At 47.4% G+C, this 25927-nt stretch overlaps 1 long non-coding RNA gene across 8 annotated transcripts in view; it reads left to right on the forward strand.

Moving 5' to 3' along the window:
• The first annotated feature begins 13002 nt into the window (after positions 1-13002).
• Positions 13003-25927, forward strand: part of LOC119276404 — a 16090-nt gene continuing 3165 nt past the window's right edge. For 3 of the 8 annotated variants that reach the window (XR_005136580.1, XR_005136579.1, XR_005136578.1), the window contains exons 1-2: positions 13003-13783; positions 14065-15553. This is a non-coding gene — a long non-coding RNA (uncharacterized LOC119276404). Of the gene's footprint in view, positions 13784-14064; positions 15554-16599; positions 16752-25927 lie in introns of those variants that run through there. The other 5 variants (XR_005136583.1, XR_005136581.1, XR_005136582.1 and 2 more) reach the window with 5 other exon arrangements.

A 25927-nucleotide genomic window follows, 5' to 3' on the forward strand; every position in this document is an offset into this window, starting at 1 on the left:
CAGGGCAGGCCTGAGAAGCTGCCACCTCAGGAGTTCCGCGCGGCGTCGTTATCCCGACGGCAGCCCCCTCAGCCCCCGGTGGCCCTTGCCTCCCGGATCCACCACTCGCGGAAGGACCGCCGCGGGCAACCGGGAGGGCAACCACCGCAACTGGGTTCTCACGAGGTCCCATGAGGCCTGCTGGGCGCAGCCCCCATTCATCGAAGCTGTACATCTGCTTCACAAAATCAGCCCTGCCTGAGCAAAGGTATAGCAAGGCACCCCCTTGCCGGAGGCTGCCAGGGGAAGGATCCCCAATTAGAATCATGAGAACCTTCCTCAGCACTTCAGGCGCCAGATCTTCCTTCTGGAGCCTCATGCGGTCTTCATGCCCCCCGAAGGTCCACATCCGGCGGGAATGACGCTGGAGAGGGGCAATGCGGCTCTGGAGGAACTCCTTCACCACCTTGGATGCCGTCACACCGAGCGCCCTCAAGTTCCCGAAGCGACACCAGACGAAGGCGAGCCGGGGGCTCGTGAGCATCTCATGGCCCCAGCCCGAGTTGGGGGCAGCGGGCAAGGTTGGCTCTGAGAGAAGGGGGCTGGGCACTCCAACATCCACGTACAGCCACCGCTCTCGGAACCCAGTCGCAGGAGGAGGAAGGCTGAAATCAATCCCCGAGGCTGCCGCTTCTGGTGCGGCGAGGAAGCTCACGCACCCCGAGCATTGGGTGGGGTCGCTGAGGCGCAAAGAGAAGAAGTGGCGCAGCAAGGCGACTGAAGGAGGAATACCCACCATCGCCTCGCAAACAAAAGCGAAAACAGCAAGGAGAGCAATGGATTCGGGACCCAAATGCATCATGTGGATCTGGTAATGGGAAAGTACGAAGGGGGGAACCAGTCCCGCCCACAGGGCGTCGGCGAAGTACCGGACCTCGGTGACTATTCTGTCAACAGAGAAGTGAGACGCGGGCCAGACCGTCGTCCTCCCACACTCGTTGAAGGTGGTGGCAAGGGCAGAACTAACCTTGTCCAAGGCTTCCAGGTTGAGTATGATCGACTAATCGACAGCACGAGCCGTCGATGGCGGCGAGCGGGGCGAGGGCACAGGCTTCTTCCCTTTCCCCTTCTTCATTGGCGCCATGGCAACAGGAAGGGGGAGGGTTCGAGATTGGATTGGAAGCGGAGGTTGGAGCTCAAGGAGAGGAAGAGCAGGGGACGCGTGAGCGGCGAGAAGAGGGATGACTGTGTGCAATCGGGGGTCCGCCTAGCTGGGCGCAAAATAAGAAGGCATGGGGAAACAGGAATGCCCGCGTCCAATCAACCGCCATGCGGCGCCCAAGGCCGCAGGCTGTTGGGGCCCGCGGCGCTTCGCACTTGCCCCTTCGCTTCTCTGCTAAGCCAAGTCCAGGCGCGCCTTGGGCCCGGGGGCTACTGTCGGTGTTCTAGGAACGGGGGTACCCAGACTTGCCTGCCTGCGACCTGCGGCGTGGCTCAGGGAGTGGCCCAGTATGGCCCATCTTCATCAACACATGCTCAAGACCCTCGCGAGGGGCCAAGCCTCGCAGGGCGGACGACATGAAGCTTCCTCGGGCACAACCTCGTCAGGATGGCTCGCGAGGAGGCGCAGAGATCAAGGCAGGGTACCTCACGAGGTGCCCATGACGCAAGCCATGACGACCGAAGCCAGGCGGGCGCCAGGTGGGCGCCGGCCTACGCAAAGTCCTTGTTTCCTCTTTGGTGCAAAAGGGGCAAGCGCAGGCAAGAGTATCAAGCAAAGGCAACCATTTTGGTGCAACAATACCAAGACCAGCTGAACGGCAGGATGGACGTCATCGTGGAGCCCAAGCCGGCGTCACCATCAGAGTCTTTGGCAGGAGAGGACCGACTTTAGCCAGGATAAGTGTACTAGATGTTCCCCTTCAAAATGGCCGATTGTTGGTGCCCTTCCCGCTCAATATTTGGGAAGAGGACCAAGGCCTTGCTCTATAAATAGGACTAGCCACCACAGAAGAAGGGGATCCAGATCCAATCCTTCCCAAGAGGCATCACCTCCACAAGAACTCCTCCCCTCGCGAGGCAGTTCTTCCTTTGTATTGTTCCTCACAAGCCCCTGAGGCAATCTACCACACCACAAACTAGAGTAGGGTATTACACCACAATGGTGGCCCGAACTAGTATAAACCTCGTATCCCTTGTGTTGTTCTTCGTGTAGTTTAGATCCTTGCGAGGCGACAAGACGTGAGCATGTGGGAGGTGTGATCTCCGCGCGCACCCCAGAGTTCGAACCTTGAGGGTCGGACGGAACCCGAAATCCGACGGATACTACTCATAGATTCATCAAAATAAGCAAACAACACATAGAAAACAGAATCTGTCAAAAACAGAACAATCTGTAGTAATCTGTATCAAACGTATACTTATGGAACTACAAAAATTCTACCAAATTAGGAAGTCCTAAGCAATTTGTGTACCAATCCATAGAAAAGAAATCAGATCATAAACACGTTCCTGTGAATTAACAAAACTAATTTACTGGGTGCAAAAGTTTCTGATTTTCAGCAGGATCAACACAACTATCACCGTAAGCTATCCTAAAGGTCTTATTTGGCACTTTACTGAGACAAAAGCTATAAAACATGATTACTATAGTATAATAATCATGTGAACACACAAAAATAGTAAATGTAAATATTGGGTTGTCTCCCAACAAGCGCTTTTCTTTAATGCCTTTCTAGCTAGGCATGATGATGACAATGATGCTCACACAAAAGATAAGATTTGAAACATAAAGAGAGCATCATGAAGCATATGACTAGCACCATTAAGCCTAACCCACTTCCTATGCATAGGGATTTTGTGAGCAAACAACTTATCGGAACAATAATCAACTAGCATAGGAAGGTAAAACAAGCATAGCTTGAAGATTTTCAACATATAGAGAGGAAACTTGATATTATTGCAATTCCTACAAGCATATGTTCCTCCCTCATAATAATTTTCAGCAGCATCATGAATGAATTCAACAATATAACCAGCACCTAAAGCATTCTTTTCATGATCTACAAGCATAGAAAATTTACTACTCTCCACATAAGCAAAATTCTTCTCATTCGGAATAGTGGGAGTATCATAAGAGACTTCAATACTATAGATTGTTTCCACATTAAAAGAGTAATGTTCAGAAAAAGGGTAATCATAATCATGACAAGTTTTATAAATATAATCATCACTACTTTTTATAGCATAAGTTTCATCACAATAATCATCATAAGTGGCAACTTCGTTCTCATCATAATCGATTGAAACCTCTTCCAAGATAGTGGAATCATCACTAAATAAAGTTGACACTCTTCCAAATCCACTTTCATATTCATCACAATAAGATTCAACATCTTCCAAAATAGTGGGATCACTACTTCCTAAAGTTGACACTCTTCCAAACCCACTTTCATAAATATAATCATCATAGATAAGAGGCATGCTATCATCATAACAACTTTGCATATCAAAACTTGGGAGGCTAAAAATATCATCTTCATTAAACGTAGCATCCCCAAGCTTGGGACAAACATGAATTTCAGTGAATATGTTCTCAAATATTTCATCCTCATCAAACATAGCTTCCCCAAGCTTGGGCCTTTTCATATCATAAGGATAATCACTCTCATTATTAATAGTATGGATAGCACCAATAGTATAGCAATTATCATCATCACAATGAGTAGTAGGAGCAACATCATTTGGGAGGGATACCTTTTTACCTTTGTTGCTCCTTCTTTTCTTTTTCTTCTTCACATTATGTGTGGGTTCAACCTTCTTCTTTGAGCTCCTTATTGATAAGATTGGTTGAATAGAAAGCTCCTCCTCATTACCTGATTCATCATAAGAAATAATAGGAGGAGATTGGGAAGTCTCTTCCCTTTCATTAGTATTCTAATCATCTTCTATTTGCTTTCTTTTCTTTAGGTAATTGGCAATATAAGGATTTTCAATGCAATTCACCGCACAAAACATATAAATCATCTCTAGATCAAAATCAAGAAGGTTATAACGGGCAAATTCTGGAAGAAATTTAGTTAAACATTTCATTTATTCATAACCCATAAGTAAACTAAGTTCATTATAATGTGCAAGGGAAATCAAATCATTACAATTTTTGGACACGATTCGATCATGAAACAACTTGCATCGGAGATGTAAATGACCACTTTCATTGCAAAGTTCACAAGTACGGCCAAGGAAATATAATTCTTCAGCACTCTTATCTAGCCTTTCTTGTAACAATTTAGTTTCTACATGCTTATGCCTCTTGCAATATCTATCTTCTCTATTTGGTGTATCTATGCAAACCCAATGCTCTCCACAAAAATCGACATGCTTACAGGAGACATTTTCATCATAACTAGTGCAATCATCATTAGTACTATGGATATTAAAAGAGTTCATACTAACAACATTGCAATCATGCTCGTCATTCAAAGATTTAGTATCAAACATTCTAATGCATTCTTCTTCTAGCAATTGAGCACAATTTTCCTTTCCATCATTCTCACGAAAGATTTTAAAAAGATGAAGAGTATGAGACAAACTCAAATCCATTTTTTGTAGTTTTATTTTATAAACTAAACTAGTGATAAAACAAGAAACAAAAAGATTCGATTGCAAGATCTAAAGATATACCTTCAAGCACTCACCTCCCCGGCAACGGCGCCAGAAAAGAGCTTGATGTCTACTACACAACCTTCTTCTTGTAGATGTTGTTGGGCCTCCAAGTGCAAAGGTTTGTAGGACAGTAGCAAATTTCCCTCAAGTGGATGACCTAAGGTTTATCAATCCGTAGGAGGCGTAGGATGAAGATGGTCTCTCTCAAACAACCCTACAACCAAATAACAAAGAGTCTCTTGTGTCCCCAACACACCCAATACAATGGTAAATTGTATAGGTGCACTAGTTCGGCGAAGAGATGGTGATACAAGCGCAATATGGATAGTAGATATAGGTTTTTGTAATCTAAAAATATAAAAACAACAAGGTAACAAATGATAAAAGTGAACGTAAACGGTATTGCAATGGTAGGAAACAAGCCATAGGGTTCATACTTTCACTAGTGCAAGTTCTCTCAACAATAATAACATAGATAGATCATATAACAATCCCTCATCATGCAACAAGGAGTCCCTCATCATGCAACAAGGAGTCACTCCAAAGCCACTAATAGCGGAGAACAAACGAAGAGATTATGGTAGGGTACGAAACCACCTCAAAGTTATCCTTTTTGTTCTATCTATTCAAGAGTCCGTAGTAAAATAACATGAAGCTATTCTTTCCGTTCAATCTATCATAGAGTTCATACTAGAATAACACCTTAAGACACAAATCAACCAAAACCCTAATGTCACCTAGATACTCCATTGTCACCTCAAGTATCCATGGGCATGATTATACGATATGCATCACACAATCTCAGATTCATCTATTCAACCAACACAAAGTACTTCAAAGAGTGCCCCAAACTTTCTACCGGAGAGTCAAGACGAAAACATGTGCCAACCCCTATGCATAGGTTCATGGGTGGAACCCGCAAGTTGATCACCAAAACATACATCAAGTGGATCACGTGAATATACCATTGTCACCACAGATAAGCACGGCAAGACATACATCAAGTGGTCTCAAATCCTTAAAGACTCAATCCGATAAGATAACTTCAAGAGGAAAACTCAATTCATCACAAGAGAGTAGAGGGGGGGGGGGACATCATAAGATCCAACTATAATAGCAAAGCTCGCGATACATCAAGATCGTGCCATATAGAGAACACGAGAGAGAGAGAGATCAAACACATAGCTACTGGTACATACCCTCAGCCCCGAGGGTGAACTACTCCCTCCTCGTCATGGATAGCGCCGGGATGATGAGGATGGCCACTGGTGATGGATTCCCCCTCCGGCAGGGCGCCGGAACGGGCTCCCGAGAGGTTTTTGGTGGCTACAGAGGCTTGCGGCGGCGGAACTCCCGATCTATCTTCGTATTCGATGGTTTTAGGGTATAAGGCAATATATAGGCGAAAGAAGTCGGTCTGGGGAGCCTCGAGGGGCCCACGAGATAGGGGGGCGCGCCCTCCTATCTCCTGGCCTTCTCGAACCTTCCCTGGCTTGTACTCCAAGTCTCCCGGATCATATCCTTTCCAAAAATCACGCTCCCGAAGGTTTCATTCCGTTTGGACTCCGTTTGATATTCCTTTTCTTTGAAATACTGAAACAGGTAATAAAACAGCAATATGGGTTGGGCCTCCGGTTAATAGGTTAATCCCAAAAGTAATATAAAAGTGTATAATAAAGCCCATAAACATTCAAAACAGATAATAATATAGCATGAATGCTTCATAAATTATAGATACATTGGAGATGTATCACTTACCGGATTAGCAGGGTGAGTTAGGTCGTGCCCACTGTCCTCCTCCGTAGCCGGCGGCACCTCGTTGGCCTTGAAGAGCACCTTCCAGATATCCTCTTGCGTCATGCCGAAGAGCTCTAGTAGGGCTGGTGCTTGGCCGGATCAAACTCCCACAAATAGCAAGTCCGGCGTTGGCTTGGAAGAATCCGGCGGACGAGCATAACCTGGATCACGTTGACGAGCTTGACTTTCTTGTTTATCATGCTCTGGACATGCGTCTGGAGAGTTGTCAGCTCGTCCGGAGAGCCCCAAGACAGGCCCTTCTCTTGGCAGGAGGTGAGCCGCATCGAGACTCCAGATCGAAATGCGGGGCCGCCGCCCAGTTGGTGCCGCGCGGCTCGGTGATGTAGAACCACCCCGACTGCCACCCTTTTACAGTCTCCACAAAGGAGCCTTCAGGCCAGGTGACATTGGGCATCTTGCCCACCATGGCGCCTCCGCACTCTACTTGTTGGCCTCTCACCACCTTCGGCTTCACATTGAAGGTATTCAGCCATAGGCCGAAGTGAGGTGGGATGCGGAGGAAGGCCTCACACACAACGATAAATGCCGAGATGTTGAGGATAGAGTTGGAGGCCAAATCATGGAAGTCCAGCCCGTAGTAGTACATCAATCTGCGGACGAACGGGTGGAGGGGGAATCCCAGCCCGCGGACGAAGTGTGTGAGGAACACCACCCTCTCCTGGGGCTCCGGGGTGGGGACGATTTGTCCTTTGGCTGGAAGTCGGTGAGTGATTTCCTTGGCTAGGTATCCGGCCTCCCGGAGCTTCTTGATGTCCTTCTTCTCAACGGAGGAGGCCATCCACTTGCCTCCTGCTTTGGATCTAGGCATGATTGGAGTGCTTTTTTGGGCGGAGAAGGTGAGAGCTTGGGTGCTGGAGCTCGAGGATGGATGGGCAGAGGAAGGATAAGGTGTGGGTGAAATAGGATGAATCCTTATCCCTTTATAAAGGCAGTAGAAGTCATGTGCCTCCCCACTCGCCTTAAAACTTGCCTATTCCCCAAGCGCCATGCAGATGACACAGTTGGGTTACCCATGCCCGTATTGATGTGAATCCCGTGATAAGGGCACACGATCTCTGCTTTGACAAGACGTGCCAATGAAACCGCACCTCGAGATATAGAGTGGCAGGCTAAAAAACGGTTTGAATAATGACCGGGTAGTGGCATGATGTCACGCTACAAAAAAGTTGTCAGCGGACTGGACTCATGAAATATTATACTCTCTACGGTTGTGTGTGGTACTTGTTTTGCAGAGCCGGACACGTTTTCTAGTTTCGGAAGGCTATGTTGGAATATTCAGAGAAGGAACCCGCCTTGCAATGCCGAAGACTATCTGCGCGTCGGACTCATCGTCATTGAAGCCTGGTTCAGGGGCTATTGAGGGAGTCCTGGATTAAGGGGTCCTCGGACAGCCGGACTATATACTTTGGCCGGACTGTTAAGCTATGGAGATACAAGATGAAGACTTCTTACCGTGTTCGGATGGGACTCTCCTTGGCATGGAAGGAAAGCTTGGCGATTCAGATATGTTGATTCTTTTCTCTGTAACCGACCTTGTATAACCCTAGCCCCCTCCAATGTCTATATAAACCGGAGGGTTTAGCTTCTAGGGCTTAGGCACAACCATCATAACTTCATAGGCTAGACTTCTAGGGTTTAGCCATTATGATCTCATGGTAGATCAACTCTTGTAATACTCATATTCATCAAGATCAATCAAGCAGGAAGTAGGGTATTACCTCCATAGAGGGACCAAACCTGGGTAAACATTGTGTCCCCCGCCTCCTGTTACCATTAGCCTTAGACGCACAGTTCGGGACCCCCTACCCGAGATCCGTCGGTTTTGACACCGACAGTTGGTTCTTCTTGCCCACCCTTGCCGCCCCTTTCTTTTGCTGCGATGAGAGGAGCCACTCCTCTACTTCTTCTTATCCAGCGACGAGAGGAGCCACTCCTCTACTTCTTCTTCTCCGGCGACTTTGGGAGATATATCGAGCTCCACTTCAGCCTCCCGCCCCACATGGACCCAGTATGGTCCACTTCCAATGGAGAAATGTCCTGACTGCCCACGCAATGCGGCATTGATACGGTTGACTTCAAAGGAGGTCAAGAATGGCAACAATGGGCGTGAGTTCGTGAAATGCGAGAGCAAGCCAGAGGGGCAGGTTACATCTCATGATTTTTCTCTGATTTCTTTTTATATTTGCTTTTAATTCTTTTTCCTTGGACCTGGGATTTAGGGTTCATGTTTTCGTTTCAGATCATGAATAAATGCACACATTTTGAATGGCTGGATGACTACGTTAAGCGGATTCAATTCAATGGGGCCCAAACCCGGGAGCTCAATCTGCCGTCAACACCAACGAATTTGGTCTCTGAAAGTGCTGCTCTAACATTTGGGGATGCAGATCTGAAGGGGGAATTAAAGAAGATGAACAAGATCTTGAAGCAAATAATTGAATTGAAAAAGCAGGCGAATCTGATAGCTTAAGGATTTTATCCCTTTTATTTTTGTATAGTTTCTCTAGGATTTGCTTACTTGCTGGTCATCACTCATTAGAGATGTTATTAGTGTGGTGTCATGTGCTCTAGGATTTGGTTAAATTTTTGGATCATGTGCTCTAGGATTTGAATAAATTTTTGGATCATGTGCTCTAGGATTTTCTTAAATTTGTGGATCATGTGCTCTATGCTCAGTGTTGCTTAATTTGTGAATCATGTCAGTTTTGTCAGTTTTGTACACTTTCAATTTCTTCAGTTTCATCAGACAACACCGACCGCAAAAGAAAAAAAAATATAGTTCTAGGGTCCAAATTGAAACTAAGCTCTGATTGGGCCGTCGCACTATGTTGAGTGTCGAAGGCCCACAAAGATAGAGGAGACCTAGGAAATAGTGCACGCACTGGCTCTGTTTTTTTGCTTGATTATTGCCATGCACTACAAAAAATACACTTCCGTGATGATACATGTTTGTCATAGTAGGTCACGTTTTCTATCATGCATGTACATCCATGACAATTTTATGACATAATCAAGATAGTCATACCTATGTTGTCATTGAAGTGTTCCATGACATTACCAAAATTATCATCACAGAAGTGTCCACTTCCATGACGATAAATGGCGCGTCATGGAAGTACTTTCGTCAAGGGTAACCGACATGTGGCATCCACCGTAACGGGTCGCCGTTAAGCTATCTAGTCTAGTTTTGGATCCGATAACCCGTTAACAGCCCGGACCAATGGGGATTTTCCACATGTAAAATTCTCAATGGCCAGAGGAACCACATGTCTGCTCACCGTTGGGATAGATGTCATCCACTCATTGGACAGGAGGCGCCTATGATAAGTCGACACATGGCACATCCCAACAGAGGCTCATTCCGGTGAAAAGGCCGGCCGTTCGACTTGTTCAAAAGGTAGCGGGCCGGCCCACGGAAAGCCTGTTAACGGCCTCTTCGTATATAGCCCATTTACGACCCGCTAACTCACGGCCCGTTACGTCTTATCCGAATTAAGTCCAGTAGCTTCATCTGGGCCGTCCAATATGATTCCAGCCTGTTGTAACTTCCGGCCCGTGTATGGCCCATGACATCTTTCGGCCCATATGAGGCCCTTTGTAACTCTTGGCCCATTAATAGCCCGTAGTGAAACTGGCCCGTAATGAACAATGTACCGCTTTATACGAATTAACGGCCCATTATTCCATTGGGCTATTTCCAACCCGCTTATCTTTCGGCCTTCTCAGGGCCCATTTATTCTTGGGCTCATTTCCAACATTCAGTTACTTACGACCCGTTACTGGCCTTTTCTGCTTGTGGGTCAAATTCAGCCCATTGTTACAGTCGGCCCGTTTGTGGCCCATTAATCCGTTGGGCCGTTTTCATAGCATCATCAAATACGGCCGATTAACGACGGCCCGTTACGGTCGGCCCATGAATGGACGATTCCAACTCTAGCCCATTGACGACCCATAATGCGGTTCGTTATTGGCCCATGTTTGGCCAATCGATCATACGACCCATAGAAGGCCCATTGATGCTACGGCCCGTATAAGGCCCATTTTTTCTATGGCCCATAGAAGGCCCATTGTTTCTACGGCCCGTAGAAGGCCCATTGTTTCTACGACCCATAGGAATCCCATGGTCACTACAGTAAATATGCAGCCCATGGTTATTGTGGCCTAGTTTTAAAAAATAGGTTATTGCGGCCACTAGCAAACCGCGGAAAAAGAACTACACTAACTACAAGCAAACAAATAAACAAGACAATAAGGAAATAAATAAGCAAGCAACTTACGCTAGGCTATCACAGCTATTACACATATTACATCCACTGGGCATCAAAGTTCGCCACCAATGCAAATATAGGGAACAAAGAAGCATATCACATACACTGGTTGTCAAAGTTGGAGACCAGTGCAAATAAACGCCGCAGCAAAACAAGTCCAGAACTAAAACCACTTCAGAAGAGCTCAAGAAACAATATCCTGGGTACCCATAATGCTGGCAAGATGGTTAGCAAGCTTATTAACTTTCTCTTGTTTGGCGCTTAAATCCTCCAGTGCTTGATATTGCACCAGAAAGTATGCATCTGAATCCTGCAGGGACTTCTTCAGTCCTCCGGCTTCATGTCGCAGCACATCTGATCGATATCTTTCAACTTGGAGTTGAGACTCAAGAAGACGAACTGATTTAGGCAGAGTACATCTGATCGGTGTCTTTCAACTTGGAGTTGAGACTCAAGAATACGAACTGATTTAGGCAGCGAGTTCGAAGAGCTTGTGCCAGCAGTAGTGGCCAGTAACTCAAACACTACATCAAGACATGACTTTTGGGTTGTCTCACTGTCATCAAGATAGTTTTTATCAGTTTTCTTGGAGACCAACAGGGATGTCTCGCTATCTTGAACCTTATCTGCATTACTTCCTTTACCATTGCATAACGGGGTACTCTTCTCCAATATTTTGTCCGCATTTCAAAAGAGAAAGAAGCAAACACATCACAGGTTTACCATGTTGAATAAAATACTCATTTTGGTAAATCAGTTCAGTAGTAAAGTGGACAGGATAACAACATGAAATAAACATATATCTATGTACCATGGTCACTGTATGGTCTATATCTTTCTAGTTTTGTTGCCAAATCAAGATAGAGACACATTTCAAATAATATCTATTTAACACAAAGCAGAATAGACAGAATATAAGTGTGGGAAACTATAGAGCAATAACAACACTTGTAATGTGCATGACATTAGAACGTAACTGTTTATTTAATTGAAACTGAAATCAACATAGAGCAAGTTACAACAGCATACCAGTTAAAGAAATAGGTTTAAAACATACGTGTTGCGCCATTGGAGTTTCAATTCCATCCTTCAAATTTGAAAATAGTTGATATGAGTAAATACAGTAATGCAAGAGCAAAGGAGTATGAACCATAGCTACAGAACCTGACCTGAGAACAATTCTTCTTCTGCTTTAGGCATTGAGTTGGGATTCAGAGTGGTGGTTCTCGTGCTTTGGGCACTGTAGTTCCCTTACTAACTGCCCGTGTTTGGGTGCTCTGTGGTGGAACAGTGTCGTGTCAACTGGAATTGTGTTACTATCTGCTGGGGTTGGGGTTAGAAGGGGTGTAGCTGGTTCTCTGTCCAACTGGGTAGGGGTATAATCTGCGAGAGTCTGGGTTATGTGTGGTGGGGCTGGTTCTTGGGAAAGAACAACGGTGGTTCTATCTGCATCGACTGGTAGCACTATCTTTTCTGAAGACCGTGTTGTTACTCCCTTAGATACTGCCATCACCCTCTCCAATTCAAATGTCTAATAAACAAGAAAAGTAATTGAATGTTCAGACAATGTATGATAGACATGTGCAATGGATAGTGGAGAACAAAAAAGGGGATGAAATAATTCACATTTATGTTGTCTAATCAAACAGGATAGCATGACACAATTTCACATATATGATGGCTAACTAAACAGGATAGCACGACACAATTTCACATATATGATGGCTAACTAAAAAGGATGGAAAGACATAGTTCAAGATATGATGACTATGTAAATAGGATGACATGCTATAACTATATAATGTATTTATTAAATAGGTTGGAATGCCATAATTCACATACATGTCGTCGATGGAAACATGATAGCATGATATAATTCACGGATAGAATGACATAATTCGAAATATGATGACTGTAACACTAAACATGATGTGACGATATAACTATGTGATGTATTTATTAAATTGGTTGGCATGCCAAAATTCAGATAGATGCTGTCTATGTAAACATGATGGCATGATATATTCAAATACATGATTTATTTAAAACAAAAAAGAAGCTAGCCAACTCACCTCCAGGAGGCTCCCCCGATTGGGCCTTCGTATGCCGTCGGATTTGCCCTTCTGGCGTGTCCTGGCCGTCGGATCTTCACCTCGCTGTAACAAATTTTTCACCTCGCGGTCATTTTGACTGGCCAATGACGAGTGGGCTCGCGCCTCGTGTTCGTTGGCTGGGTTGGCCGTTTTCGTGTGAACGACACTTTGCCCAATCTGTTCTGCGTGCTACACACCCAATCTCGCTCGCACACCAGGCGCCGCACAACCCTAGCTCCCACTTTCCCCTCGATCCACTGCCCCTCCCTCCTCTCCGCTCGTCACCAGGGCCTCGCTGCCGCCTACTCCTCCTCCACCACCATTGCTGCTTCCCCACCTCGACTTCCCTCTCTCCGTTGTTTATCCGGTCGTCAGCGGCGCCTGGTTCCGGATCTGGCGCAACCATCAGGAAGGTGCAAGATGGTTCCACCAATCCACTCCTCTCGCGGCGCGCACTGGCGCACACGACGTGCGTGATGGGCACCCGCACGAATCTCATTCCCCAATCCACAGCCGCTGCACCCTCCCTCCTCTTCCCCCAATCCCTCGCCGACACAGCCACCGCGACCCTCCCCTCCTCCTCCATCCGTCCTCCTCGGCCATCGATAGTGCTTGGTTCGAGATCTCCCGATGGTTAGGCGAGCCCGGTGGTGGGGTGAAGGAGCAGGCGAGGCGGGCGACGAGGGGAAACAATGGAAGAGGGAGGAGGTCGGCAACAGGGTGAAGGAGCAGGCCGCCCATCTTGGAGGTTGCGCCGCCGGCTAGGTACCATTCACCGTCCCCGGTTAGGGGCTATTCGCTGTCGCTGGCCTCACTCGCCACCAATTTTGCCATGGAGATGATACGAGAACTTCTGTCGCCAGCCAATCGAGCCCCATCTCCAGTGCGCGACCCAAGGAGGACTTTGCGTCGCCGTCTGCCTGCGCTGGTTCGTTCCCTGGACGAATGACACCAGCCAAGGTAGGGCTCTCCCTCCTCTCCGTACTCCACATGACGTGTGCGGGTCGCCACCGTGGCCCTCCGTCTCCTGCCCTGCTTGCTGCTTGTATGATATGTGCCGTGTGCGTGCTTGCTTCTATCGTGATGTGTGCGTGTGTTCTTGCTTGTTGTGTGCGTGCTTGCTGGGTGCTTTGTCGCTGGGTGTTGGGCTGCTGATGGCCTGATGCAGTTATGCTTTGTTGTATACTGACCTTGTTGCTTGCTTGCTGCTGACCTACTGATGTTGCTGCTATGCTGGCCAGGGAGTGAGTCCAGTGACATCCTGATCATTCAGTCATTGAGGATTTGAAAAGAGGCATCAAGGCAGCAAATGGGGTAGTATTTTGATCTCATTTTGTGTGATGCATTTATAAATGGGGCAGTATTTTGATCTCATTTCCACTGACGCATTTATTATTTGTTGTCTTCATTACAGACCACCAAGTTCGGGTTGCTTTTCTTATATCATTATTTTGTAGTCTGCTTCACCGTGAACTTGAATGAAGACCCAGATTGTTATCTAATTTGTGAAAGTCATTGAGCTGCTGCTACGCGCACTAGAAGATTGTGTTGGTAGGATTTTGTACTATTTGTTGAGTTCTTCCATTGTCTAGCTGATTCAGAATTTGGGTCAGGCCAGTGGACAAAATATGCTTATTTGCATGGTTACTAGTGTATGTCGGTCATGCATCTGAAGCCACTTACTTTTCAGGATTTTTAGGATGGCGGCTAAGCTTCTCTTTAATGTTGCTTTCTCTGAAATATTTTTTAGTACAGTTGGTGATTCTGTTTCTGCCTGATGACTTGTTGTATTATTGTTCCAGTTTCCAGAATAAGCTAATGGAAACTGTATTTGGGTAGACATGATTTCAGGTCTGATTGCAACCATTTTATTCTTCTGTTTTCCATATTTAGAAATCTAGCCTCTATTCCAATTATTACGACAATTCAGCTTTTGAAGTGTATTTCTTCTACAGGAAAGTTTCATCTATACCTTAAGATAAAAAGTACCTGATGATGAACCATACCATAGCAATCTTCAGTTATAAAAATTGGCTATGTTATCTAGAATTTTTATATTTTTCTTTACTGTGAACATTTGTGAACCTTTGCTGGACTGCTTGCCCTGGATAAATAGTAGGGCATGATAATTGGTAAATATAGGAGCTGCATAGGAAAATTGACTGCCACAAAAAGAGTTATATTGGCAATGGTTTCTGCATTTAGTATAAAATATTTTAGTTGAAAGATTGCTTCAAATCTAAAGTCAGAAGTGGCAAGTATGTTGTCATCACGGCACCACATAGGTACATATGATCAGCCAAACATAGGCACATAGGATTACTACTCAGTTTTTCTGCATATGCATCTAGCAGCAACTCTTTTGTGTTCTCGTCTTAAATTTCCTATTCAAGTAGTTCAAGCAAATGGTTTCAAGTGGTGTGAAGGCTCCCAGTCAATGTTTGGTTTACAAATTTAAGAATTAGCATCGGTAGTTTAGATGAGCACCATGTGTACATACTCATCTCCCTGTTGTCTATATTACATTGTTTCAAATTTGAAAGTGCTTTAGGTAATTCTTGGGTGCCTTGTGGAACGTTTCAATTTCAGGCATCATTCCTAAATTGTTTGGCGTCCATGAATTTCTCGATGAGGTTGTTATGCACCACACTGCATCATGTAGGATTTTGGCGCTCGTGATCTTTCTTGCTTAGGTGACCTGCCCCAATCCTTCTTCCCCTCCCCAATCAGGTTTGTCGTGTGTTCTGGTTTAGATTTAACATGATTTTTTGATTTACTGTGTTTTGTGTGAGTGGCACCATGATTGGATTTTTGGAGAAATGGGTATTGTTGCTTCACTGCTATATGTGGTTGATGCTTGGTTCAGAAAGGAACAAGTTCTAGAATTGGTAAAAGTGTCCTAGGTTCGAGTCAAATTGCTTTAGCCCATCTTTCATATTTTTTCAGGATGCGTGCATCATAGGATGTGTATGGAAGCACAAAAGTACTATCAACAATAAAAAGGGTCGTTTCACATTTGTATCGAAACTATACATTTAAGAGCTTAGCAAGAGAATACTGTTCCAGGAGAAGAATTAATGCTCTGTTTTTTGCATATGCATGCAACAACAACTCTTTTGTATTCTAGTTCAAGAAAATGTTTACTATGTCAAGTGAGGAATAGAATTGAAGAAACAATGCAACTTTCATAATGTAATATGTAATACGTACAATTTTTTGGGGTAGTCTGCGTTGCTAGAAAGCTCCTGTTTAGATACAGTAATCTGCACTAAGCTTCATGATTCATAGAAAGAAAAGAACTCCATAAAGCTTCAGATTCTTGTTATGTTGTGATTTTGTGAGATTTATGTAGGTATTTTTTTAATACCTATGAATTTTTGAACTGAGACCATCTTGAAAAATATGCTTCCAGCTGTTGTTGATTTGTGTTGCCTTAGCAATCCTGCTGTTTCCCCTAAAAAATGTTGTACACAGGCTGGTTGTGACCAATTGGTAAAGAGCCCGATGTTATGAATGGGAATATCAAACAAATTAAATATCGTTCTTGTGATTCTAACGGGTAACAACTCATTAATATTTAGCGCGATATGATAGTGGTGGTATTAGATTATGATACATGGTGTGATTCTTATTGTTTTCTCTCAGTAATATCTTCTTATTGTTCAATACTATGATCCACAGTGTGATACTGAAAACCTTGATTACTGTCGTATTACAGTTTGTTGCAGTTCTATTTTTCCTTGAGATTGTGGTTATAACATATATTATATTTTCAGCTTTTAGAATAAAGTGTGTATATCTTGGTTTGAGTTGCCCGCTGAGGGAGTTCTGGATTAGGGGGTGTCCGGATGGTCGGACTAAGACCTTTGGCCGGACTCCTGGACTATGAAGATACAAGATTGAAGACTCTGTCCCGTGTTCGGATGAGACTTTCCTTGGCGTGGAAGGCAAGCTTGGCGATGCGATATGAAGATCTTCTCCCATTGTAACCGACTCTGTGTAACCCTAACCCTCTCCGGTGTCTATATAAACCGGAGAGTTTTAGTCCATAGGATGAACAACAATCATACCATAGCCTAGCTTCTAGGGTTTAGCCACTACGATCTCGTGGTAGATCTACTCTTGTACTATCCATATCATCAATATTAATCAAGCAGGAGTAGGGTTTTACCTCCATCGAGAGGGCCCGAACCTGGATAAAAATATCGTGTCCCTTGTCTCCTGTTACCATCCGCCTAGACGCACAGTTCGGGACACCCTACCTGAGATCCGCCGGTTTTGACACCGACATTGGTGCTTTCATTGAGAGTTCTGCTGTGTCGTCACTATCAGGAAGGATGCCGCATCCCGTCTTTAAAGACAGCGTCGTTGCTAAAGGAGCATTGGCTGTCGGCCAAACTCTCCGGCTAGGCAGGTTTTTGATGATCGCCTGTCCGGCCGTCGCGCCGACGATGACCTCTCGGGCCATCGAAGGCAATCTTCACATCAGCTCGGAGCTTGCCGAGCAGTTAGATCCGACGGAGCTCCTCTCCCTGAACGAGCTCTTGGATCGCATCGCGGTCCTGGGAGTCACTATAGATTATGGCCAGATTGGGCTTAAACCCGATCAGAGAGAGATTGACTCTTCCCAGGTCACCCATCACGTCGAAGTGGTGGAAGAACAATGCGGCGAGTCTTCGCCCGCCCTAAGGACCAGATGTGTCCGGATTCCCGATCCCTTCAAGCCGGACACCCGCGAAGGGGAGGATGTCGCCCAAACCCTGAACCTAAAGTCAGGTAGCAGGCCTGATCTATTGAATAATGTCCAAGAAAGCAAGTTTCCGAATTCGGAAACCGCTTGGCCCCTGAATCTCACATCGGGCAAGGTTCCGGATTTAATTCCACCCGCCCACCCAACTATGCGGGATTTATCCCAAATACGGCAAGAGCCTGGGGAAACAGTACACCACTACTGGGCCAGATTCTTCCTGGTTATGAACAGGATAAAGGACTGCCGCGAGAAAGAAGCAATTTCACTCTTCTGTAACAACTGCACGGACATCAGAATCCTCAACGCCATAAGTCGCCGTGAAATTACACGATTCGCCGACTCGACATCCATAGTACGAAAGTACTGTGCGACCGAAAGCGTTCGGAAAACTGAAGATAAATTCTGGGACAATCCGGCCCCGAATACAACACGAGTCCAAAAAAAAGGGCGCACTATCGCCAGGCATCTGAGCCAAACATTAAAAAACAAAAACCCTCTACAGGGTACGGGACCGTACTGGAAGGATGGCTCAATGGACCCTGTAAAATTCATAATTCAGGGGAAGCCACACCAACGCATAGCCTTAGAGCATGTTGGATACTCCGGCAGGTGGCCCGAAGTGGCGAGGAGCTTCTAACTCCAGCACCCGAAGAGTACCTCCCCAGTACGGTCTCGACAGTCTTTGAGACCTTCACATCAAACAATGCAAGGAAACAAACGCTCCGCAACCTTGCCGAGGTCTACCAAGTAGCAACAATAAACCCATTGAGTGACACGGCTATCACCTTTAATGCCAGTGACGAACCTAAATTCCGGACAGCCCGAGCACCAGCCGCATTGGTCCTCAGTCCGATAGTGGACGGCTTCCGACTTACAAAGGTACTCATGGACGGCGGCAGCGGACTAAACCTCATCTACGAGGAAACCCTGCGAAAAATGGAAATTGACTGGAGCCGCATTGAGCGAAGCAATACAACTTTTAGAGGAATAATTCCAAGCCGGGAAGCGTGCTGTTTAGGAAAAATCACACTAGATGTGGTGTTCGGCACGTCGGATAATTACAGATTCGAGGAGGTCACGTTTCAAGTGGCCTCGTTCAGCAGCGGATAGCACGCTCTGCTAGGGCGAGAAGCATTTACAATTTTCCAAGCCATACCCCATTACGGGTACATGAAGCTCAAAATGCCTGGACCCAACGGAATCATCACTCTCGCAAGTGATCCGGACATAGCGCTCCACGCTGAAAACAAGACAGCCGCACTGGCCCTGGAGGCATTATCTGAGGCCCTAGCGGCCGAGGAACTAACTGCGTTGCGCTCTACGGTGGACAGGGACAATGTGATACTAGACAAGAGATCCAAGTCCACCTCTTTCAAACCAGCAGACGAAATAGTCAAATTCCAAGTCCATCCAACGGACCCTACAAAAACGGCCTCCATCGGGGCACAACTAAAACCCGATGTAGACGCCGCACTCAGAGACTTCCTGCGAGAAAATTGGGACATTTTCGCCTGGCACCCCTCAGATATGCCAGGAATCCCACGCAAGTTGGCTGAGCACAGCCTGAACATCCTAAAAGGGTCTAAACCCATCAAGTAGACTCTACGGTGTTTTTCCGAACCCAAGAGACAAGCCATGGGAGAGGAGCTAGCAAAACTGCTGGAAGCCGGATTCATCAGAGACATAAAACATCCGGACTGGCTAGCAAACCTGGTGATGGTACCAAAGAAGGACAAATCTTGGCGCCTATGTGTCAATTTCAAAGACCTAAATAAGGCCTGTCCAAAGGACCCTTTCCCACTCCCCCGGATTAATCAAATCATCGACGCCACCGCAGGACACGACTCATTGTGTTTCCTCGATGCATACTCTGGCTACCACCAAATCAAGATGGCAGAGTCAGACCAAGCCGCAACGGCATTCATCACCCCATACGGCCCATTCTGCTTCAACACGATGCCCTTCGGGCTCAAAAACGCCGGCGCAACATATCAGCGCATGATTCAGACATGTCTGGCCAACCAGATCGGCAAAACAGTTGAAGCATACGTAGATGACGTGGTCGTCAAAACAAAACACGTCGATACTCTAGTGGACGACTTGAGGCTCACGTTCGACAATCTCCGAACATATGACATTAAGCTCAACCCGGAAAAATGCGTTTTCGGCGTACCAGCCGGAAAGCTCTTGGGCTTCATCGTATCCGGTAGAGGAATTGAAGCAAACCCAGCCAAGATCCGAGCTCTGTCACAATTGGATACCCCAAAGGACCTCAAACAAATACAAAAATTGACAGGATGCGTGGCGGATCTAAGCCGCTTTATCTTCCGCTTAGGAGAAAAGGCATTACCCCTCTATCGCCTCCTGCGGCGCACCGACCACTTCGAGTGGACGGATGTCGCCACGGCCGGACTCGAAGAAATAAAAGCCATACTGGCAACAAATCCGGTCCTGGCCGCGCCCAACACGGGCGAACCAATGCTATTATACATCGCGGCAACCCATCAAGTTGTAAGCGCGGTGCTCATCGTCGAACGAGAAGCGGACGGAGACAAGTTCCCCCTCCAAAAACCAGTGTACTACGTATCCACTGTACTAACTCCATGCAAGTCACGGTACCCGCATTATCAAAAGATAGCGTACGCAATGTTCATGGCATCCCGGAAGCTGCGACACTACTTTCAAGAGTGCTCCATAACAGTGGCATGCGAAGTACCCCTTAATGATATTATAAACAACCACGACGCAACGGGCCGGATTGCCAAATGGGCCATCGAGCTCCTCCCGTTCGACATAAATTACAAGCCAAGGCGAGCTATTAAGTCGCAGGTTTTGGCCGACTTCATCCCCGAATGGACTGAAGCCAAACTCCCTAAAGAGTACGGCGCATACTCCAACTGGATCATGCACTTTGACGGCTCCAAAATGTTCGCTGGCCTGGGGGCTGGCGTCGTTCTGACGTCCCCAACCGGAGATACAGTCCAATACGTACTTCAGATAATGTACACGGATTCCAACAACGCAGCAGAATACGAGGCCCTTTTACATGGCCTCCGGATGGCAGTCTCCATGGGCATTCAGCGCCTAGAGGTCCGCGGGGATTCAAACCTCGCAATATCCCAAATAAATGGAGACTTCGACGCCAAGGATCCGAAAATGGCAGCTTACCGCAACGCCATCTTAAGGATGTCAGCTCGGTTTGAGGGGCTTGAATTTCATCACATAGCCCGGGAAAATAACCAAGCAGCAGACGTGTTGGCACGCATTGGCGCCAAGCGCGAGGCCGTCCCTCCCAACATCTTCCTAGAAAGGCTGTTCAAGCCATCTGTATCATGGGAAGGAGAATCTGGCAACAATAGCCCGGACACAACTACACTGCCCCTCACCGAACATTCTGACACAGTTGGGGGCTCCGCCAACAAAACAACACCGTCAGCCCACGCAATAATGGAAGTCATTGCCCCTTGGACAGAACCATTCCTAGCCTACCTAACTAGGCAGGAACTTCCCGAGGACCAAAACGAGGCCCGCTGCATAGTGCGGCGATCTAAAGCCTACAAAGTCCACGAGGGAGAGCTTTACAAGAAAAGCACAACCGGAGTCCTTCAAAGGTGTATCTCCGAAGAGGAAGGGTGAGACCTTTTGGCTGAAATTCATGCCGGACTCGGTGGGCACCACGCCGCAGCCCGGGCCCTTGTAAGCAAGGCCTTCCGTACCAGATTTTATTGGCCAACGGACCGTGCAGACGCTCAGGACTTAGTGCAACGATGTGTTGGTTGCCCGTTATTCGCCAACCAAAGCCACATGCCGCCTACCGCCCTACAAACTATACCCATTACCTGGCCTTTCGCAGTCTGGGGGCTTGACATGGTCGGACCCCTTAAAGGAGGAACCCATAAGCAAAAATATCTACTGGTCATGGTGGACAAATTCACCAAATGGATAGAAGCCAAGCCTGTAAAGACGGCCGAATCCGGACCAGTGATAAACTTCATATCCGGGGTCGTACACCGTTACGACTTCCCCCACAGCATCATAACCGACAACGTCAAACTTCACGGCCGATGAAGTCAAACTTTGGTGCAAAAACATGGGCATCAAGCTCGACTATGCTTCAGTCTATCACCCTCAAACTAACGGTCAAGTCGAATGGGCCAACGGTCTCATTATGAGCGGCATCAAACCCAGACTAGTGCGATCCCTCAAGGAATCTAACACGCACTGGGTAGAGGAGCTTGACTCCGTACTCTGGGGGCTGCGGACCACGCCGAATCGCACTACCGGATTCACACCATTTTTTATGGTATACGGCGCAGAGGCAGTACTGCCATGCGACATAATCCATGACTCACCTCGAGTGCGCATGTACGAAGAAAGAGAAGCCGAGCTCGATCGGCAGGACAACTTGGACGCATTAGAAGAGGAGCGCGACGTGGCAAAAGCTCGTTCCGCATTCTATCAACAGCAGGCTCGAAGATACCAAAACAGAGAAGTACGGGCCAAAACCTATAACGTTGGCGAACTAGTTCTACGCCTGGCGGACAAGAAAAAGGATAAATTAAAGCCCAAATGGGAGGGCCCCTTCATAATCGACCAAGTACTGACCGGGGAGCATACCGTCTGCGAAACGCATCGGATAACCGACTCGAGCTGAACCCATGGAACGCAGCACGCCTACGAAGATTCTACGCCTAGCACCGGACTCCGTGTTTGTTTCCTTTCTCTGTCCCTTTGTTTTATTTTTTATTTTTATTTTTTATTGGCAGTCCGGGATTTTGTTCCTTCTCCCTACCCTTTTTCTTCTCCCAAGCCCTTAGGGGCTTGCCTGTGCATTGTTCGCACATACCCGATGCGCTACCCGCGCTCATAATACCTGGGGGCTTCTTTACCAAGAAGTTTATATAAAACGGGCCTCATGCCCAAATCATGTGTGATGCTTCCGCATGAACCTTTTATACACCATTATATGCATCGATATGACTTAAGTTTTGGCCAAGCTGGGTTGCCTGGCTCCTGTGCTTACCCCTACGTTCCCGTTCGTTCGGCTAGGTGGTAAAGGGAGCACCTCTGCGATTGTTACTGCCGGGTCAGCCGGATGTGTACCTCAGACTGGGTGAAGCCGAAAGCTAGCGTTCTTAAGGGAATATTCAGTCGGTGAACTAAAAGATGATCTTTCGTATTTATTCATTTGCCCCCAGATGCTTTTCTGCTCTTTCTGGCAGTTCGGACATGCACTTTAGGGCATGCCTCCCAGGGAAAGGAACCCCTAACGGAACTATTCTCCCTGGAAGATGTTTCTTACTAACTAGGTAATATAACATAACTAGTTGGGCACTTGTCTGCTAAAGCACTTATGACCCCTACGCCTTGTCTCCATGCATGCCCCGGTTCTTACATAATCGAGAGGGTATTCGGACACACTCCAGACTATAGGGTCCAGAGGTCGAAGCGAAAAGGTCCGCAATGACAAACGATCTACAATCCGGCTAGAAGGGATTTTTTATGTCATTTTAAATTACAGAGTCAATCCGACTCGGCATATTCTTCTTCAATACCATCCAACAGGCGGTCTAATTTACAGTCCTGTTGGGAATACTTTGCAGCCAGCTCCACCTGGCCATATGCTAAGCTGATTGGGATCTCCTTTTCGTCCGGACCTATCGGGCCGACCTCGCCCATGTGGTTTGGGTTAGCCTTCGTGTACCGAGTCTTCACCATGGCCCAGGCCTCCCTGGCACCTTGACGGCAAGCCGATATCTTCCACAACCGGAAGCGCTGCCTCACTCCCTCCAGCTTCTTTGTAAGCTCCTCAAGGCCTTCGGGCACGGAGAGGGATGGCCACATAGCCTGGATGACGCTTTGCATTGCCTGCCGAACTCGTTCGTGTAGTCGCAACAGCTCGGGAAGAAGGTCTCCCGTTGAACCGGGCATTTCCTTCGCAGGACGACCTGTCAGCAGACCTACAGACATAGCTCTGTCAATCGACTTCATCGTCGAATTCTTTTTTAGAAGATTCGTTCAAGCACTTACTAAATATGCCGCGTCGAAGTCGTCGATTCTCCTCCACGGCAGAAGACAGCTGAATACGAACATCTTTCAGTTCCTCGCCCAGCTGGGTATTGGCGTCTTGAAGCTTGTTCTTCTCTTGCCTCACCCTCGTCAGCACGCTCTCGCCAGCCTTTAGTTGGCTTAGGAGTTGTTGCTTGTCCAGATTTACTCCGGCCCCATCTACATTATTATCGTCAGGGTTGCACACCTGCCGCATTTCAAAACGGAATTATCTTTCGAAGCATATATTACCTGCGGGCGTCCCCTTGACATTTTCTGAAGTGGCCAATGCGGCCTCAAGCTGGGCCTTGCACTCTTCGAGCTCCTGGGACAATTGCGTATTCTTCTTTGTAAGACACTGCATAGCACATGATCCTTCAAACAGTTATCTTCACTGTTTCAAGTCTCGGGGGCTACTGACATATATAACCTTCAATTCTACTCACCTGTATGTCTTTCACATACTGCTCCGTGGCTCTGGCTAGACCATTTTGAGCAGCACGGAGATACGCATCTCCTGTATTAAAGGCGTCCAACGCCTCTGGGGAAAAACACGCGTCACGAAGAACAGTCCAGCGACGCCTGTGGTTCAGGGCACTCTCCACCTCTGAATTGGTGGCAGATAGCCCGTCGGCGTCCTCTGTCGGAGGAGCGCCCGAGGCGCGCCCCATGTCCGCCTCTGCTTCCGGACCCAGCCTCGAACCTTGGCCGGCGGACATAGTCCGGCGGGCTCTCTTCTTTCTAAGAAAATCATGAGCATTAGTAAGACTCAAGGGCATAAACCCTAGGCGTTAAATTCGCACGTCGTACCATTGCGCCGGAATCTCGATCTGGTCCGCACTTCTTTTTGGCCCGCCTGGCTTCAGCGGTCCTTGTTGGCTACCCACCGTGGGCTCGGCCTTCCGCCTCAAGGATTTACCCTGCGAAACGCTATTAGTTTACGGCATGCAAAATAAAGCATGAGAATACTGGGACTTCGGTCTTAGTTACCTTTGAGGTTGGAAGTAGTCCGGGATAGTCGGCCGTGATGTCTACTAAGGAGTTGTCCTTGCTCAATTGATGAAATACTCCATCAATCAACTGCACGCATAAGTCCGGATCTTCTTGGGAGTCCGGATCGAGGGACCGTTCCGGGTCCTCGGGTTGTGGAGCAGGGCTGTTTATTTCCTTCACAGCATGGCGCAACTCCTGCGTTTAAAAATTACTAGACTAAGTACTCAACTACGGGAATTTCAAAAGAGGATAGGCAAGTGAAAGTGTCCGCTCACCCAACTAGGTGGATTGTACATGGAGAATCCGCCTTCTGGGTTGACACGGAGGAATTCTTCCTCTTTCCCCTTGTACAAAGCGGATAAGATTCTCGTTAAAGTGGCGGCCGAATCTGGCCCCTTGCGACCGCACCGGGTAGCGTCATCCTCCCCGTTGAAATCCCACATGGGGTGGCCTCTGTATTGAAGCAGCTGCACCCCTCGCGTCATGCATATGGCCATGACCTTGATCATGGTCAGTCCGGAATGAGCCAACAACCTTATCCGGCTCATCAGGTACACGACGTCCCTGTCAGCTTCCCTCTGAGGGTTTCGCGGGCGCCAACTCAGGCGCTTCTTCAACGGGGCATTATTGAACTCGGGGAGGCCGATCCGTACAGGGTCCGGCAGGGGGATGTCATCTATATAAAACCACTCCGAGGGCCAGTCTTTGAACGCCCTCTTTGGGGTACAGGATAGATATCCGGTCCCGGCGATGCGCCATAGTTCGGCTCCGCCCACCTGATAAATAGACCCCTCCTGAGAATGGGGCACAAGGCAAAACAACCTCTTCCACAGTGTGAAATGGGCCTCAACACCCAAGAACAGCTCGCAGAGGGGCACGAAACCCGCGATGTGCAAAATGGAGGCGGGCGTGAGGTTATGTAGCTGGAGGCCGTAGAACTCCAGCAACCCTCGGAGAAACGGATGAATTGGAAATCCTAGTCCTCTCATCAAATAAGGGACTAAGCATACCCGCTCTCCTTGAGAGGGATTGGGGACGCCCTCCACCTGCTCTCCGCCGCTATAGGCGGCAATCCCAGCTCGAACTGGGACCATATATGCTGGGGGGAGAAGCCCCTTGGACCGAAGCACTACTAACTCGCTATGTGGGACGGAACACCGCCCCCAATCTCCGGGCCGAGGGCTGGAGGGGCGAGAGGAGGAGCGGCACTGACTGGCCATGATGGAATGGATCTCTGTCAGAGGCGCTCTGATGAAGACTCGCGGAGGGAAGATGGTGCAAATTGGATCTAAATCCCCGTCTCTTTTATGGGC

The sequence above is a fragment of the Triticum dicoccoides genome, chromosome 3B (assembly GCF_002162155.2).
Source record: "Triticum dicoccoides isolate Atlit2015 ecotype Zavitan chromosome 3B, WEW_v2.0, whole genome shotgun sequence".
Taxonomy (NCBI): Eukaryota; Viridiplantae; Streptophyta; class Magnoliopsida; order Poales; family Poaceae; genus Triticum; species Triticum dicoccoides.